The sequence below is a fragment of the Lissotriton vulgaris genome, unplaced genomic scaffold, assembly GCF_964263255.1.
Source record: "Lissotriton vulgaris unplaced genomic scaffold, aLisVul1.2 SCAFFOLD_423, whole genome shotgun sequence".
Taxonomy (NCBI): Eukaryota; Metazoa; Chordata; class Amphibia; order Caudata; family Salamandridae; genus Lissotriton; species Lissotriton vulgaris.
In genome coordinates, this window is record NW_028247221.1 from 90,121 (window position 1) to 106,428 (window position 16,308).

Consider the following 16,308-nt stretch of genomic DNA (forward strand, 5'->3'; position numbering starts at 1 on the left):
AAAGTAACTGAGTTCTTGCAGAAATCAATATTCAAGCAAGGGGCAGTCCCTAACCGCTTAAGCTGGTTTTCCAAGAAATCGTTGCGACGTTTGGTGAACGGATGGAAGTAACCATGCCTGTATTTGGGTAGCATGGGCTATGCCTAAATAAGGGCTTGATTTCTATGCCTCTATAAGGGCAACGTGAATTGTACCTATATAAGGGCATGAATCAGGAAAATTCATTTGGAATCTAAAACGCCATACAACAAAGGGACACACAGTCACAGGGGTGACAGTTCCAGAACAAAGGCACTTTGAAACTGTTGCACCTCTCAATTATGGTTCCGCTCTACTGACTTTTGCATTCTGACTATGCAATCCTTGAGAATCCTTTTTCAGCTTAGTGTACGAATCTTGCAGAATACAAGGTGCATTATTTATATTCCAACAGTGACTTCTCGTTGCCTCTTATAACAAAACAAACCGGACATCACAATGAACGAGATGTAGATCTGCAACTGCAATACCAGAGACAAAATTGTTATTATTAGAAGATTTATAAAGCACACTCTTACCCAGAAAAGGACTTTGTGGCTTTAAGGGATTTAGGACACCACTGACCAGAAGATTAGGTCAACTGAATGAGCCACATTTTATCTTTTTCCTGAAGGCAGTTAAGAATGTTGTCTGTCTGATACTGGTAGATAAAGTTACCACAATTTGGTAGATAAAAAAAGAGAAGGATTGGCTGCCCATCCTAGTTCTGTTAACCAAAGGAAATTGCTGGAAGTTTGCATTACTCAATCGTAGAACCCGGGTGGGAAGATATTTTACCACTATATGTGTGAGATAGGTGGTTCTTCACTTGTAACAAGCTGTGTGTGATATACATAATGCTTTGAACATAGAACACTTTCAGACAGGGAGCCAGTGCAGCTCTTAGAGTCGGAGGACATAGAGTGGCAGTTTTAAGATTTCCTGAGCCATGACATTTTAGAACACTTGTAGGCAGCTAGTAAAACTTTCTGGGAGACCTAGATTAAAGGAGTTTCTATAGTTTAAGCAAGAGATAACGAGAGACCGCATAATCCTTTTACGAGTGGATTCCCACAGCAGGGAAATAACCTTCCTTAACGTGTTGAGCAGCACAATGCATCAGATTGATCTGAGTGTCAATGGAAAAATTGCAGTTGAAGAATACACTGAGGATTTTAGCATGGTTGGTCTGGAGGGACTAGTGGCTAGTTTCGTGGGCCACAACACATTCAACAATGTTGAAGATTGCCTGCAAATAGGAGAACATCTGTTTTATCACTATTGAGTTTTAGACATTTGGCTTTCATCCAGGATGCTATTGCTGGTCTAAAGGCACAAAATTGTGCATGGCTTAAGTTTAGTTGTCCGCAAAGGTGATCACAATTTGAGTATCATCTTCTTAGAGCATGATATTGAAACAAAAGGATCTTATTAGTGCTAAGAGGGTGGCAATATAAATGTTAAATTACATGGAACTCAATGAGGACCCCTGTAGAACTCTGCATTTATTGGGTGTCTCAGTTGAGTAAAAGGCATTAAACAGGTTAGATTGAGACTAAGTGCATAGGTAAGACATTAGCCTGCTAAGGGCATAGAGTCAAAATCCATTTTCAAACACAATTAAAAAGGAAGGCATATGAGACTATGTCAAACGAAGCAGAGAGATTAACTAATACCAGGACAGCAGAGCCACCTTGGTCGAATAACCTATTTCTTAGTCTACATCACATAAGAAGCATTTGCTCCATGGATACTCGTCCATCAGATGCCTTGATCTGTATTTCCGCCCATGCTCTCCCAATGTTTATTGCTATTTACAAAGCCCTTGGTAGTTCCTAATTTGCAGTTCCAGTGCAATACATAAAAGTATAGAGGTCAAGACTCAGATCAGTTACTTCAGTTGACAGTCCGACACCTGGAAGTCTAGAACTAATACTCTAACAAAAAAGAATAAAAGAAAGGAAATGTCCTGTTTCATGCCCTAGCATCCAAAATAAATGTGTGGTGTTGTAGCTTTTCCCTTAAGGTGCTCTTAGCTCAGTTTTATTCGGCTGACAGCCTGATTTTGAAATGATCTCCCTTTATTCAGAAATGTGAAGAATCTACCCAACATGTCCAGCCATTGACAGGTGTCTAAACCAAAGAAGTTTAGGTCTCTCTTGGAGCTGCTAAATAGGAATGTTGCTCTTCTTATCCATACAGTCACTTTTCAATCTATTTTTGTAGAGTAGACGAACCTCAAGTTTAATGCAATTGATCTAAAGGTGAAGGAGTTTTTAGATGCTCTCATGATTGGGTTTTAAGGTTTACCCATTTTCACACTGATCTAGCAAAGGCAGGCTACTTCATGAATAATTTGGCCAATATTGGCTCGCAATGGTCTATGTAATGAGGTACAAATAATTATTCAAGTTTTGATAACTTTGCTACATTTTTAGATTAATTTGGCCAATTTTAATGAATGCCTTATTGTTCTGAAGCTGATGCCTCTGGAGAAGACAGGTAGTGCCATCTCTAAGCGGCACTAATGGATGGCCTGCCTTACTTAACTTGACTAAAATATCTAGCCAACAAGACTGTTTGGATTGAGATAACACTAATGTATACTGATTCCCCAAATTGACCCTGAAAACAGACAGTACTAGTGAGAATTGTTCTGAGGCAAGAAGTGCTCATACAATCTCTATCAAGTTGTGCATAGAATGCACTAGCAGGGACATAATGTCCCGAGGAGAGCTAGAGCGAACTTTTTTGAGGATGGAGAAGAAAACCTCCTGAGTGATCAAAGGGAAGTGAGCGATGAGGGAGGGGTTGGAGGGAGCGTAACCAGGAACAGATTAAGAGGCGACCTTGGGGATTTTATCGATAAAGTAAGTGTTAAGAGAATAACAGAGGGATTGTGATGGCAAGGGTTTGACAGTGACACGGTTGGGTTTCACAAGTTCGTCCACAATGGAGAAGATGTCTTTGACTTTACTTGTAGATTCCAAGATCTTTGAGGAGAAGTATTCAGTTTTAGCTGTAAGAATGGCAGTTTTGTAGTTTTTTAAGGCTAAGATAAAAATGGATTTTTTAAGGGGACAATAATTGAGTCTCCAATTGTGCTCGGTTTGGCGCAAGGCAAGTTTCCTATCCTTGAGGTCCTTATAGAACCAATGCTGGGCGTCGTGGGGCCTCTTCTTTTTGAGTTTTTTCAGGGGAGCGAACCTGTCTCTTGCCAGGACCAACCAGTCGTTGAGGTCTTCAGCCTGAGTGTGTGGTGAGACCCGGGGTTCGGTGGGCTGAGAAGTGCAAGGCATAGAGGTGGATAGAAATGTACAAAGAGTTGGTATATTGACCTGACTCCAGTTCCTGGTCAAGGGAGGATCAGGGGTGGGGGCTTTAGTGATAGAGGAGATAGGAATGGAGAAGGCAATAAAAAAGTGGTCAGACCAGGTACAGGGTGAGATCTGGAAGTCGGTGATGTCGAGGTTAGAAGTCCAGACCTAGTCAAGGGTTTGTCCCTTTATATGGGGGGCTACTTTGATATGCTGGGTGAAGTTCATGCCATTTAGTAAATCAGAGAAATCTTTCGAACAGGGGCTTTCACGCGGGTCGTGTGGCCAGTAATTAAATTCCCCTATGATCAAGATTCTGGCATGATTGATCGCCAGCTCTGCTGCCAGGGTGTCGAATAGTTGGAGGAAATTAGGCATGTGGGAAGGAGGTCTGTATAATAGGACACATGTAAAAGGAGAACCTTTGGATTCAAGCTTAAACAAAAGGATATCAACAGAGGGGATTTTTGAGGTGGTAAGGGAAGTGAATTCATGAGATTGGGAAATAATGGCCGCAACCCACCCCCCCCCTCCTTGCCCTCAGGCCCATTGGCCTGGAGTACATAGTAGTTGTCTGGGATAGCGGCCAGAATGTCCGGAGTGGATTCGGTTGTTAGCCATGTTTCCACAAAGAGCAGTATGTCTGGCTTGATGGAGTCAAGAAAATAGAAGAACTCTAGTTGGTTCTTGATCATAGAGCGAGGGTTGAGATACCATATAGACAGATGGTCTTGAGTGAGCCTCGTGGAGGGAGGTGAAGTTTTAGGGAGGGTAACCCTTAGGCTAGTGGGTAGCGTGGCGTGCGGGCAGGAAGGTGGGGGTGGTGCAGTAAGTAGTATTTTTTGGGGACAGAATCTCAAGAGTATTTAGTGTTCTGCCGGTATCTGGGTAGATGGGCCATACTCTCTGAAGGGATTTAAGCTCCATTGAAGAGTAGCAAAGAGAAGCACGGACATGGTGCATGCCCCCTGGCCCTGGTCGGCCGCGGACGGGCTCAGACGGGCTTGCCTTTTGTCCGCCTTTGGCGGCCAGCAGCGCCCCCGCTGCGCGTGTCCGCTGCGCGATGGGAAGCACATTGACAGATGTTATGTTATGTTAATAAGCACTTGTAAAGCGCGCGTACACCCTTCGGTTTCATGGCGCTGGATACTGGAGACTATTGCAGCCGAGTTACTAGGCATAGGCTTGCTCGAATAGCCATGTTTTTAAAGCCTTTCTGAAACTGTATAGGTTATTACAGCTTCTGAGTGCCAAGGGAAGGGAGTTCAAGAGTCTGGGGGCCAGGTGAGAGAAGCGGCAGCCTCCCTGACATTTCCGTCTGAAGGACGAATTGGTGAGCAGGAAGTGATGGGCTGAGCGGACACTAGGCCGTGGAGTATATTTGGTGATCATGCTGCTGATGAATCTGGGGCATTTGCCGTGTAGAGCCTTGAAGGCTAAGCAGCCGGTCTTGAAGGCTACTCGTTGGGCTATCGGGAGCCAGTGGAGTTGTGCCAGACCAGGTCTGGCTGATAACCAATTGCGTTGTTTATGAATCAGTCTTGCTGCCTGATTCGGGATCATTTGAAGTCTTTTTTGCAGACGGATAGGTAGACCAAGGTAGATAGAATTTGAAAAGTCGAGCAGTGAGGGTATTAGTGCATGCACTACCTGAATTAAAGCTGAATAAGTCAGCAGGTGTGCGATTTTCCTAATTTTCCGTAGTTGGTGGACACTGGAGGAAATCCCGGCGCCCACCTGTCCACGAAGCGAGAGGCCAGCATTGATGGTGACCCCTAGGCTTTTCACGGAGGGAGAAGTGGTGGGGGGAGGCCCGAGTTCTGTCGGCCAGAAATGTGTGCCCCAGCTATTCTTGCTATTCCCAGGCAGGACCAGCTCTGTCTTGCCCGGGTTGAGTTTCAGGTGGTTCACGTCCATCCAACGTTGATTGGAACTCGTTTACAGCATTGGGGGAGCCAAGAGGGAATACGATCTTCAGATCGTCTCCGTAGTTGAAGACAGTGATGTTTCTGTTTTTTAGTGAGTGAATCAGCGGTCTCAAAATATAGATTGAAGAGCAGCGGGGACAGAGAGGAACCCTGTGGGACCCCACAAGTGGAGGTAAGCTTGGGGGCAGTGAAATTCCCAAGCCTGACTGCTTGAGTGCGGTAGTCAAGGAAGGATTCGATCCATACAAGTGTGGGGCAGCGCAGGCCTGCTTGCTCGACACGGTTCAACAAGATGGTATGGTCGACCGTGTCGAACGCTGCTGACAAATCCAGGAGCACCAGAGCTTGATGGTCTTCCCCTTCTACATTTGCTCTAAGGGTGTCCAGGACTGCGAGGATCACCGCCTCCGTAGAATGCCCCGGACGGAAACCAGCTTGGTTTGGCTCTAAATAGCCAGAGCATTCAATGAATCTAGACACACAGCTGCTGGCTACATGGGCCTCTAGTATTTTTGCCAGAATGGGGAGAAAGGAGATAAAGCGGTAGTTGACAGGGTTGCTGGGGTCCGCCCCTGGTTTTTTTTATAAGGGGACTACCGTTGCATGCTTGAAGGCGCTAGGGACCTTGCCTTGGGCGAGGGATTCATTGAGAAAAGGAGGCACGCTCTGAGGCAGGGCGGTTAATATCTCTTTTGAAACGTGCGGAGGACAGCAGTCATCAGGTGATCCTGATTTGACACAGATCATAAGTTCTGATAGTGTTTTAGGAAAGATGGGTTGGAGGGTGTCCAGTATGCTATGATTTCTTGAGATATCTTCAAGTGTTTCCCAGTTGGTAGTATTGGGGAGGCTAGCTATAATGGCAGAGATTTTATCCAGAAAGAAACAGTTCAAGGAATTGCAGAGTTCTTGAGTGGGGTCTGAATTGGCTAGGTTCTAATGTCGTTACATAAATCATTCACGATTTTGAAAATTTCTTTGGATTTGTTGTGAGCATTAAGTAATTTTGTGGAGAAATAAGACGTTTTAGTGGTCAGGATGGCTTTTTTGTATTCTCTACGGGAGGTGAGAAATTGTTCCCTGTCTTCGATTGAGTATCTTAATCTCCATTTTCTCTACATTTGGCGCAGCTCGAGTCTTTGTTTTTTAAGGTCAATGGTACACCATTTATGCGCCTCAGAGTGGCGGGCACAGGAAAATTTGACGATAGGGGTGTGAGTATTGCTGGCTGATAATAGCCACTCTGTGACTTTTCTCTCCATGGAGTTCACATCCAGACAGAAGGTGGGTGCAGAGTTCTCCAGAGTTTAATGAAATCCGATTTGTTTAAGGAATTCCACTTTCTAGTTGCACCCCCCACCAATGGAGTGGGCTTTTTGAAGCCACTGGAAGTAGTTGTGAATTGTATCAGGTGGTGATCTGACCAAATACAAGGGGAGATTTGTGGTATGGAGAGTGAGATTTTATGGGTCTAGATGTGATCCAAAATATGTCCCTTTTCGTGAGTGGGATTGTGTACATGTTGGACTAACTTCAGATTGGATAGGAGTTCGGATAGTTCGGCTACATGAAGACCCCTTGAGACGTCGTTGAACCAATAATTCAGGTCCCCAACCAGGAGCACCTTTGCACAGTTTATCACTAGCGTGGCCATTTGTTCACTTAAGGACGTGGGAAAGGTAGGCATTGCCTCAGGGGAGCGGTAGATCAGGACCAACACCAAGGAACCTGTATCCGTGTCTAGTTTTATGACCATGTTCTCTGCCTCCGGAAGTGTGAGAGGGGTCATGGTGGTAAATTTGAAGTTTTTGTTGATTATGGCAGCGACTCCTCCTCCCGCCTTCCCAGATACCCGATTTACCGGGTATAGGCAGAGAAACGGCACTAATCGGGGTGCTCCGCCCCCAACTGCCAGCGAGAAAAGACTGCCTGCATGCGTGAGCCTGCACCCTCCACAACAATCGGGAGAGCCCCGTGGTGGACCGGAGTACAGGCGGAAAGTGCAGGAAGAGGCAAAGTAAGTGGGAAGATGGTTTAAAAATAGGCTGTGTGCAAATGAGCAATTGTAGTTAAAAATGAGTATACAGCGAGGTGCAAGCAGTATTCTATTGTGACTGCTGGGCATATTAACCACCGAGCCTTACATTCCAAACAACGTTCCCACTGCATTCAGTCAGTGCGTGTCCACAGCGCGAAGGAAAAGCATATTGACAGATATAGGCAGAGAAACAGCGCTAATCGCGGTGCTCCGCCCCCAACTGCCAGCGAGGAAAGACTGCCTGCATGCGTGAGCCTGCACCCTCCACAACAATCGGGAGAGCCCCATGGTGGACCGGAGTGCAGGCGGAAAGTGCAGGAAGAGGCAAAGTAAGTGGGGAGATGGTTTAAAAATAGGCAGTGTGCAAATGAGCAATTGCAGTTAAACAAGACAGAGTATACAGCGAGGTGCGAGCGGTATTCTATTGTGACTGCTGGACATATTAATCACTGAGCCTTACATTCCAAACAACGTTCCCACTGCATTCAGTCAGTGCGTATCCACCGCGCTGGGGAGGAGGTTGAGGGGGGAGTGCAGGTCCAGGATGTTCAAGGAGATCTGTCAAAGAGCCAGTTCTTGAGGTCCTACGTGAATTTGGAGAGTTTTGGTGTTTGGCTGAGGTGGAGCAGGAGGGTGTTCCATGCCTGGGCCACGAGGAAGGAGAAGGAACGTCCTCCTGTTCTTGTCTCCTTGAAGCGAGGCACTGTAGCAAGGGAGAGCTGGGCTGTTCAGAGGGATCTTTGGGGTGCGTGAAATGTGAGGCAGTGATATATGTATGCAGGTCCGGTGCTGTGGAGGGCTTTGTGGGCGTGGGTGATAAGCTTGAAGTTGATTCTCTGCTCGATGGGGAACCAATGTAGTGTACGCAGGTATTGGGTGATATGGCAGTGGCGCGGTAGTTTGAGGACTAGTCTGACGGAGGTGTTCTGAACATTCTGGAGTTTACGGGTGAGGTTCTTGTTGATTCCGGCGTAGAGAATGTTGCTGTAGTCATGTATGCTGCTGATGATGGCATGGGTGACGGTCTTTCTGTGTTCGAGGGAGATCCATTTAAAGGTCTTTGGTAGGAGTCGAATGGAGTGGAAACAGGAGGATAAGACAGTGTTGATTTGGCGGACCATCTTGAGTTCGGAGTCCGGGATGATTTTGAGGTTGCGTGTGTGGTCCGTGTGGGTGGTTGGGTTCCTGGGGGCAGGGGGGTCACCAGGTGTCAGTCCAGGCATTGGGGTGTGGGCCCATGATGAGTACTTTGGTTTTATCTTTGTTGAGTTGTAGGCAACTGTTCTTCATCCACTTGGCAACTGCTTCCATTCCTTCTTGAAAGTTATGTTTAGATATGTTGGGTTTGTTGGATAGGAAGAGGATGAGTTGAGTGTCGTCTGCGTAGGATACAATTTTGAGTCTGTGGGATGTGACGATGGGACGAGCGCGGCCATGTAGATGTTGAACAGGGTGGGGCTGATAGAGGATCCTTGTGGAACTCCACAGGTGATCGATGTGGGATCCAAGAGGGAGGGTGCGTTCTACCGGAGAAGGAGTGGATCCAGTCGAGGGCCTCGTCCTTGATTCCTGCATTGTAGAGTCTGCTTGATAGGGTGCTGTGCGGGACTGTGTCGAAGGCTGTGAAGAGGTCCTGCACAATGGGCTGCCATACGCCAACGCAGGCACCTTTGCACCATGGAGCAAGCGTGTCTGCGTTGTAGGACACCTTCCTGCACAAAAACAATCATGAGAGGTGTTTCCTCTTTCTATGTGTGCTGAAGAACACATCACACATAGAAAGAGGAACAAGCATTGGAAATGCAATAGGGCTCGCATTTGTTGGAGTTGGAGCTATTGTCAAGAACAAAAAAGATGCCCAGACCCTCCTATCTTGATATAGAGCTCAATCAATAGAAACCAAGTGCAACTTTATGAAACCTGGTAAGGTACTTTTATTTATGTAAATGTAATGTAAATGTATTTGAGCTTATATAGCGCACAGCTACCCGCAGTGGGTTTCCCGGCGCTTGCTTAGGGAACCCGTCCTGGTATACCCCTGTGAGATAACCCCGGCAGGGTATCCACAAGGTGAAAGTCAGGCATCCCGCCGCAAGGGGCCGTTGTGGAGATTAAGCAAGCTATTGCCCAGAGTCGCAGAGTGTGAACCCGTGAGTCGAAAAGGCACCGGAGCGAGAATTATCGAGTCAGTGGAATTTTTGAGCCCAAGACCCGCCGAGGCGGGGAATTGAACCCTGGTCCAGGGCCGATCTTAGCTTCCGGGTCTGCCGCCTCTAACCCCTGAGCCACACTTCTCCACTTATACCTATTACTCCCGTCTTTTTGAATTATTTTTTTATAAGAACTTTTATTTTTTGGCAAAAATAGATACACATTAACACACTGTTCTACAATTAAACAATTTTTCAAAGGGAAAACAAATTTAAAACGATATCGCAGTAACACAGAACAATAGACATTACAAACAAACAATTCATAAGTTTTTTCAAAATGAATTCATACTTGTAGACAAAACAAAGCAAAGTGCAAACAAGAGCAAAGACAAAGTGTATAAATCTCAGTAAATCACTCAATGATACTACTAGCTCTTGTGGGTGTGCCGACGCGTTTCAGGTTCGAATGGCACGTTTTCGAACCCTCATCAGGGCTTTGTTATTTGTCTGTGTGGGACACAAAAATAATAAAGTTTTATTGGGAATCTGATTGCCTCAGTTTATACCATCTCATATTCGTGAAAATGATAGGGAAAGTACCTGTATCTTTCAGGCAGTGCGTATTTAGTTACGTAAACCTGGGGGACGATGCTTCAAACTTCAGATCTAAAATGGATGAAGCATAAGTTATGTCAAAACTTTACACTCGTTTTGCTGGAAGAATGTAAAGTGATTTGGGTAAAAATCCCTTGAATCCACCTACCTCACTGCGCATCATCAGACGCCTTGTGAAGGGAGGAGGTTGTGGTCATAAAATGAATCGACCTAGTCAAACAGAAATTAAAATTGTTGCACGGCCATATAGATGTGGCACAAGCGTTATGAATGAGCCCCATACCCTGTTTCTCTATTTCTGAAGAAATACGATCTCCTGCTGGTGCTGGCGCTAAGTTTCAGTGGGAAGACCTATTTGAAAGAATAATAACACAACCTAATCATCAGACAAACGGCCGGGTGAGTCCAGCGCTTGTTGTCGGTATATGTGACCAAGTCATGTGGTAGGCTAGAACGTAACTGTGATCCGAACTGGATTCAGGTACACGTTTGTACAACCCACGAGATGTCCGTATATTTCTTTAAATTCACGGCACACTGCAAGTTAAAAACGGGTACCTGTGAGTTTACGAGGAATTATGTGTACTAACACCGTGATAACACTGGCTGGTTTTAAACGAACTAACCTGAATGTGTGTACCTCCAGGGATCACTTGCTGTCTTCATTCAAAAGGCTCCCACTCACATGAATAGCAGAGAGCGGTTGCCATCTTGGTCATTAAAAAGGGGTAGTGACTTCCTTGTCCCTAGGCATTGTGGGACATGTAGTCCCAAATCATTATTATGCACGGATGGACCCTATTAGTTCAAACCCGATATTTATTCCTCTCACTATGTCATCTCTGGTGAAGAAATAATTACCAAGCACCTTTATTGATATTAGAACCCGGGGCAAAGAATCATCTTACACATCATGCTTTATATTGCCACTGCAAATTACAAGACCATCACAGTCTAGATAGTTCAGACATGGTATTCAAACCTGTCAATGTACTATTAAATTTCAAGATTAAGTAGGCTTCTTTTTGAAGTAACACCCTGTCGACCTCCGTCGGGCGCTGCATTGTGCTTATTGTGAAGAGTACTGTCCATTTGAACTCATGTTCAGAGTGAGATTTTTCCATAAAGTGCTCTACCATAGGCGCAGTTTGAATCTTCTTCTTGATCCGGGACCTATGCTGGCTGATGCGTAGATTTACTTGTTGATTTGTTTTGCCAATGTAAATTTTATGGCACGGGCACATTATCACGTATACAACGTTCTTGGTCTTACAGTTGGAAAACCCTGTATGTTTCCACTTGACTCCCTGGTGTTCAAATTCTTTCCCCTCAATTGTGCTAGAGCACGCCACACAATTGCCGCATCTATGATGGCCTTCGATCGGCTTCATATTCCAGCAGCTCAGAATGTCATGTTTAGGTTTGGGCTGTGTCAGATTCGCTCTCACGATTTGCTGTCCAATGCTTCTATTCTTTTTGTAACCAAGATCGGTCGAGGAAACGGGCATTCCAATCCTTCTAACACATGCCAATTCTTCAAGATCGTTTGTCTCATTCTGTGTGTGTCAGGGCTGAAGGTGGTCACACACACCAGACGGTCGAGTTCTTTCTTTTCCTTTGCCTCTAGTAAGCATTCACGTGGAGTGTATCATGCTCTTTTGTAGGAGTGTTTTAGGAGTTTCTTTGGGTACCCTCTATGGATCATCTCCTGACAAAATGTCTCTGCATGATGGTCATAGTCGCTAATTTCAGTGCAGTTTCTGCGTATCCGCAGTAGTTGCCCGTAAGGTAAGTTGGCTTTTAAGTTCCTGGGGTGGTAGCTCCTGTGGTGCAAGATGGTATTCTTATCAGTCTTTTTCTTGTACAATGAGGTTTTAAGAACCCCATCCTTACAAGTTACCTCCACAATGCCTAGGGACAAGGAAGTCTCTACCCCTTTTTAATGACCATATGTGCGTGGGAGCCTTTTGAATGAAGACAGCAAGTGATCCCTGGAGGTACACACATTCAGGTTAGTTCGTTTAAAACCAGCCAGTGTTATCACGGTGTTAGTACACATAATTCCTCGTAAACTCACAGGTACCCGTTTTTAACTTGCAGTGTGCCGTGAATGTAAAGAAATATACGGACATCTCGTGGGTTGTACAAACGTGTACCTGAATCCAGTTCGGATCACAGGTACGTTCTAGCCTACCACATGACTTGGAAAAATTGTTTAATTGTAGGACAGTGTGTTAATGTGTATCTATTTTTGCCAAAAAACAAAAGTTCTTATAAAAAAATAATTCAAAAAGACGAGAGTAATAGGTATAAATAAAAGTACCTTACCAGGTTTCATAAAGTTGCACTTGGTTTCTATTGATTGAGCTCCATATCAAGATAAGAGGGTGTGGGCATCTTTATTGTTCTTGACAGTTTACATGGTCTAGCCCCATCCCTCAGTCCCATCAAGGACCTAACTCCTTTGCTTCCACACGGAGTTGGAGCTATTGGCGTTATAAATGCAACAGATATTCCCTTTCTACCTTAATAAAAAAAGAACACCATTTGTTTTTATGTAGTGCACCTGCAATGGTGCAGTAGCGCAGGAAATGAACATGGCAGTTCCGATGCCACGTTAAAACGAGAAGTGTTGTGAGGGTGCAGTACCATAGGCTGTCACTAGGTGCCCATTGGGACCACTTTTAGGCATGTCTGTTGTCAGGCTCAAAATCCTGTGATAATGGGTTGATTGTTTGATTTTCCTCCAGCCCATGGCTAGGTGTGCTATGTAAATAAAAGCAGTTTGTATAGTAACAAAAAAAACAAGCACAACAGCAGTGGCCTCATGGAGGCCTGCCAGCAGTGTTGTAGGAGTGGTGTGAGGGAGGCACGGGGAGATTAAGGGATATGATTTAAATAGAAGCAGCGTTGTTGGAGGGGCGAGGGGGAGGCCCAGGAGATAAAGCAGGGCAAGGTAATGATGAGATAGTAGTTTCACTACACAAGTAAACAAAACAATTAATAGTAAAGAGGCAGGGAAACACGGAGCAGCTGCTTCAAAACTGCACTGTATTTCACTTGAATGCGCTGCCCCGGGGCAGCACGACTTCACGGCTGCCCTGAAAGCAGCACATTCAATATAATTTGAGGCGCTCTCCTTGTTAGAGCCGGGCGCAGCTTTTGAAAAGTGCGCCCGGTGTTAACAAGGAAAATGCAGCGCATTGCATAATACGGCTCCTGATGTTTGTTGTGATTAAGGGAGCATTAGGTGTCTAATGACAGTCATGCAAAGAAGGGAATACCTTGCATTGGTAGTGATATACAGGAATGGCAGGGACCTTAAAGCACACCCTCAACATAGCTACATGTTGAACATCACAGAGCTCAGCTCCCTCTGGGATGGTTATCCTCTGGTTGGAGTTTTTTACTGCAGAAGGTCAGTCTCATATACATAAAGGTGTCTGGAAGTGTAACTAACACCAGGCAATAAACTTCAACAAGAAGGGCAATGATATATTGGAGTGGCAATGAGTACTGCAGGCAAAGGTACACCTCACAGTCTCCACATTGTAAAACTGTGGTCTGTCAATTAACTAAGGTCCTCATTTATGAAACCTAGCAGCCCTTTTGCACCGCCATAGCATCACTTTTGTGACGCTCCAGAGGTGCAATGTGTCGCAGCATATTTACAAGGCCACACAAGGCCAAAGCCACTTTATGTGGCTTTACATGGCCTTGTAAATATGTGCCCCTTTCATGCAGAGCACTGCGTGAAAGGGACGTTCCATGGGTGTTGCTGTGGGTGTTCCCACACAACTCCCATGGAATCTGAAGTATTTCCAGATTTACGAGGAATCATAAACCTGGCAATGTGTCAGATTATAACGCTACCCCACGGGTGGCGTTAGGAAGGCGCAACATGGAGAAATATCCTTATTTCTAGTAGTTTTTTAGGTCTTGCCTAAGCAGTGCTTGCACTGTCTCTTCGAGATATGCTGTAGCTAGGCTATGGGCTTGAAAAACATAAATTTTGTCATTGGTTCCTGATGCTGTCCTTTAAAAATGCTGGCATTTCATTGGTGAATACACTTAGTAGTCCCTTCTTTTGTAATTTTGCATCCTCCCGTGAGGACTGCCCCTTTTACATGTGTTCTTACTATTCAGGTTGAGATAGAACTCTTTTTTAGTTGGCCTGCCTCTTTACTATTAATTGTTCTGTTTACTTGTGTAGTGAAACTTCTATCTCATCATTACCGTGCACTGCTTTATCTCCCGGGCCTCCCCATTGTCCCTCCCACAACAATGCTTTCATTTGCTTCATATCCCTTAATCTCCCCATGCCTCCCTCACACCCCTTCTACAACACTGCTGGCAGGCCGCCACCACTCATGAGGCCACTGCTGGTTTGCTAATTTTTTTGTTCCTTTACAAACTGCTTTTATTTACATAGCACACCTAGCCATGGGCTGGAGGAAAAAAATACAATCAGCCCATTATCACACGATGTTTTGCCTGACAACATATGTGCCTAAAAGAGGTCCCAAGGGGCACCTAGTGACAGCCTATGGTACTGCACCCTCACAACACTTCTCGTTTTAATGTGGCGTCGGAACTTCCATTTTCACTCCCTGCGCTACTGCACCATTGCAGGTGTACTACATAAAAACAAATGGTGTTCTTTTTTTTATTAAGGTAGAGAGGGCATATCTATTGCATTTATAACGCCAACAGCTCCAACTCCAACAAATGCGAGCCCTATTGCATTTCCAATGCTTGTTCCGCTTTCTATGTGTCCTGTGTTCTTCAGCACACATAGAAAGAGGAAACACCTCCTATGATTGTTTTTGTGCAAGAAGGTGTCCTACAACGCAGACACACTTGCTCCTTGTGCAAAGGTGCCCATTGTGCAGGATCTCTTCACAGCCTTCGACACAGTCTCGCACCGCACCCTATCAAGCAGACTCTACTATGCAGGGATCAAGGACAAAGCCCTCAACTGGATCCACTCCTTCTTCTCCGGTATAACGCACTGCACCCTCCCTCTTGGATCCCACACCGATCACCTGCGGAGTTCCCCAAGGATCCTCCATCAGCCCCACCCTGTTCAACATCTACATGGTCCCGCTCGCCCCAATCGTCACATCCCACAGATTCAACATTGTATCCTACGCAGACAACACTCAACTCATCCTCTTCCTATCCAATGAACCCAACTTATCCAAACATAGCTTTCAAGAAGGAATGGAAGCAGTTGCCAAGTGGATAAAGACCAGTTGCCTACAACTCAACACAGATAAAACCAAAGTACTCATCATGGGCCCACACCCCAATGCCTGGAACGACACCTGGTGGCCCCCCTGCCCCCAGGAACCCACCCACCCACACGGACCTCGCACGCAACCTCAAAATCATCCCGGACTCCGAACTCAAGATGGACCGCCAAATCAACACTGTCTCATCCTCCTGTTTCCACACCCTCCGACTCCTACGAAAGACCTTTAAATGGATCTCCCTCGAACACAGAAAGACCGTCACCCATGCCATCATCAGCAGCATACATGACTACGGCAACATTCTCTACGCCAGAATCAACAAGAACCTCACCCGAAAACTCCAGAATTTTCAGACCACCTCCGTCAGACTAGTCCTCAACCTACCGCGCCACTGCCATATAACCCAACACCTGCGTACACTACATTGGCTCCCCATCGAGCAGAGAATCAACTTCAAGCTTCTCACCCACGCCCACAAAGCCCTCCTCAGCACCGGACCTGCATACATAAATCATTGCCTCACATTTCAAGCACCCCAAAGATCCCTCTGAACAGCCCAGCTCTCCCTTGCTACAGTGCCTCGCGTCAAGGAGACAAGAACAGGAGGACGTTTCTTCTCCTTCCTCGTGGCCCAGGCATGGAACACCCTCCCGCTCCACCTCAGCCAAACACCAAAACTCTCCAAGTTCACGTAGGACCTCAAGAACTGGCTCTTTGACGGATCTCCTTGAACATCCTGGACCTGCACTCCCCCCTCAACCTCCTCCCCAGCGCCTTGAAACCCACCCGGGTGAATAGCTGCGCTTTACAAACCCATGATTGACTGACTGATTGTGCACCAGCGCTGGGGGAAAAGACAGGAATGCACAGTATCTCATGGATACAGTGCCTTCCTGCCCTTTTCTTTTGACGCAGGCAACGCAGTAAGATTCCTTGTTCCAAGGTACCTTTCTTAATAAATGTGTAACACACATTTATCCGATT

The 16,308-nt window shown here is 45.8% G+C and overlaps 1 protein-coding gene across 1 annotated transcript in view; it reads right to left on the bottom strand.

Annotated features, from left to right (window-relative positions):
* Window positions 1–16,308, bottom strand: part of LOC147665210 (spermatogenesis-associated protein 1-like) — a 349,586-nt gene that overhangs the window by 53,601 nt on the left and 279,677 nt on the right. The window lies entirely within an intron of this gene.